We start from the raw sequence: 3,429 nt of genomic DNA, 5'->3' as shown, positions 1-3,429 counted from the left end.
ACCTGTTTAAAGTACAATCTTGAGTGTTCCTTTCGTCAATAACTATTTGTTGGACACCTATTATATACCGAGCACTGCAGTAGACAGCAGGACTAGAGCGACAAAGACAACACATATGACGCCAGACTTTGTGGAGCTACCAGTCTGGTGAGAGGGAAGGGGGAGAGTGGTGAGTGGACATCAAATAATGACACATGGAACGAGGTACTCTTCGTTTTGAAAGGGAAGTAAGGATGCGAAAGGAACATGTGATCAGGAAGCGACCTGGTCTGGGTGGTCAGAGATTAATCGTTGCCTCCTCTTCCTTTCTACTGATGGGAATGAGGGCATGATGGGTGGAGCTTAGCAGCCATCTTGAACCATGAGGCAGAGGTACTGGATAAGAGGGGCTTACATTCCTGATAACTTTGCGAAGGTGACTAACCTCCTCCCATATTGTGTACTTCTGCCTTACAGAGAGAAAATGACTATTATCTTATTTAAGGCAAGTGTTGTTTTAGTTTATTTATTTATTAGTTAGAGTCTCACTCTGTCACTCAAGTTGGATACCATGGCACACTCACAGCCCTCCAGCATCGACCTGCTGGGCTCCAGCGATCCTTCTGCCTCAGCCTTCCAAGTAGCCAGAACTACAGGCGCACACTACTGCACCTAGCTAATTTCTTTTCTATTGTAGAGACGAGGTCTCATCAAGTTGCCTGGGCTGGGCTCGAACCCATATTTTAGTTTTTTTTGTCTTTGTCTTTGGGTCTGGAATTACTAATGAACATGTTGCCTCTTCATTAACCTGTAAGAACCTGGGGAGCAGGCAGAGGGCAGTGCCTGGCATGGCGCTTTCTCACCAAAGGGGTCTCAGTAGCCATTTGTGGAGCCCACACAACTGAGTGGGAAGGAGTTGACAGGAGACAGAACAGTCATTGCACAGATAAATCAAGGTGGATGTGAATCTGGGGCAAGAGGTTTTAACCATTTCTAGAGACGTCTGGGGACAGAGATAAAGGAGAGCAAGACAAAAACTTGGCAGCCAGGACGGGCTGACAGAGTAAGAGTTAAAGGACTTGAACCAGGGAGATAACTGACCTCCAAATCAAGTGCCTTAAAGTTTTAGAAGTCTCCCTTCGGGGACAACCTCAAGCTGACCCAGAGGGACACGGGCTAAACTCTGCTGCTTTTAGCTGGGTGAGTTTGGAAATGTGGCCTGGCCTCTCTGACTCTTAGTTTATGTATAAGACAATGTAAATGGGTGGAACAATATGTACAAAATCTTACACACACTTCTTGGCACATGGTCAGGCACCCAGTCAATTGTAAAAATGACCAACAATCTACCAGGTACTATGGCAAATAGACTTAGGGTGACTCCATGGTCCCCGCCTCCTGGGGTCTAGGCTTCTCTGGGATCTCCTCCCTGAGGCGGTGGGCCTGAGATTGCTTCTAACTAACAGAATGTGGTCAAGGTGACAGCATATCTGCAGGTAGTGGACTCACTCTAGAATCCCTTTCTGCTGCTGACTTAGACAATGCAAGCTACAGTCCTCCAGCTACAAGAGAGTGAATTCTGCCAATAAGTAACCTAGGGAGTTTGGAAGTAGACTCTTCCCAGTCGAGCCTCCAGATGAGACCCCAACCCTGAGTGACACAGTCTGCAGTCTTGCTGAGGGCCCACTAAGCTGTGTCCAGAAACCATGAGATACTAAATGTGCATCATTTCAAGTTGCTAAGTTTTTGGTGATTTTTTTTTTCCACACCATGGAAAACAAATGGAGGTGCTACATCAAGAATATGTTATGTAACATTTAAAGAACATATGACTTCACTTTTGTCTGCACATCAACTCCAAGAAGGGGTGTTACTTTTCCCATTTATAGAGAGAATCCTCAGGCTTAGAGGAGGGGCTAAATTCCTTGAGGCCATACAACATGGAGGGAGGGAAGAGGAAAAGCCAGAACACAGACCTGGGATCCTACTCTGAGCAAGGAGGAGCCTTGTGGATTCCTGCTAGCAGCAGCCATGACCTTGACCTTCAAGGTGCTGTGGAGCAACATAAAGACTTTTAGGAGAAGATGCCCTACCCAGTTCTCCACAGGCTGCACCCCTCCCTTTTGCCTGAGCCCCAGCTGTTTCACTTGGTTCTCTCAGTCACCTGTCTGGCTCCTGAGGGCATTTGAATCTCCAACCCCACATAAGTAGGCACTGACAGTGAGAGCCCAAGTAGAACAGGCCCTGCTTTCTTATGGGCTTGGGAGCAAAGGGCAAGAATCTAACTCCCCTGGAAATTAAGCAGAGGAAAGGAAACAGCTAGCATATGAACTTGGAAGGCAACACTGCACTCCTTTTCTAAGCTGCAAGGCCACAATGTGCCACTTCCACAACATCCGTGTGTCTCAGGGTCCCTGCACCCTCTGCACCCTGGACTGGGCCTGGTCTGTGACCCAACTCCAAGGAGATCCACAGTCCAGGAAGGGGGATAGAGAAGCACCTACATACAGCCCTGAGAGGAAACCTCCCTCCTCAGCTCCTGGAGCTGGGGCAGCTAAAGGGGCCAGGGACAGGGGGCTTTCTGCTTAGACAATGCATAGTCTTCACAAAGACTATGGATAGTCTTCACAAAGAGGTTGCTGCTTTAAGAGAGATGCGGGGAAGCAGGAAGATGCCACAGGGACCCCTGGGACTCCCAGCTCAGAGCTACATTTGCACTGTTGACCCAGGTTATTTTGTTCCTCCCTTCCTCCCTCCTTTCTTTCTTTCTTCCCTCCTTCTTCTTCCACCACATGTGCTGGAGGTAGACCTGCCCACTTAGAACTTGAGAATAAAGCCCCTTAGTGTGCAGGTGATGGGAAAGCAACCAGCATCCTACCCAGCCAAAGCAGGATGGGTGGGCTCTGCTCTTGAGGTCTCCTCCTCCCTTTAGTTGGACAAGTGCCTCATGCCTTCTCATGCAATTCAAGGAACAATCCATGGGCTCCCACTGGGGCCAGGCCCTCTGTCTAGGGTTGAGGATACAAAAAAGGACCAAGTATGACTCCTGCCCTCAGAAACTCGGTCTGGTGGGTGAGAGGGCGGAAGCCACAAACCTTACACCCCAGGGAGAAAGCAGTTCCTGCCTGGAGGGAGGCTGGCCCATGTCTGTAGGGTGGGAACCCGTGCTCACGTTTTACAGCTGCCCAGGTGAATCGATTGTGAGAATCACTGTCGCAGAGAAAGAACACCCTGCCTAAGGTGCTTGTGGTTGTCATGTATGGTCCCTTGCTGACAGTACCGATTTTAGCCACCTCATCAGAAGGTGGCAGTTCCTCAGAATATGCTGAGCTCAAAGTTGGAAGAAGAAAAAAAATTACCCTCTCCTGGGCCACTGAGGGCTCTCACATGGATCAGAACCTCGGAGGTTCATTTCTTTTTTTTTTTTTGAGTTGGAGTCTCACTCTGTCG

The sequence above is a fragment of the Carlito syrichta genome, unplaced genomic scaffold (genome assembly GCF_000164805.1).
Source record: "Carlito syrichta isolate Samal-C Ts95f unplaced genomic scaffold, Tarsius_syrichta-2.0.1 Scaffold315646, whole genome shotgun sequence".
Taxonomy (NCBI): Eukaryota; Metazoa; Chordata; class Mammalia; order Primates; family Tarsiidae; genus Carlito; species Carlito syrichta.
The sequence above is the reverse complement of the archived record's forward strand: the minus strand, read 5'-3'. Positions refer to the sequence as shown.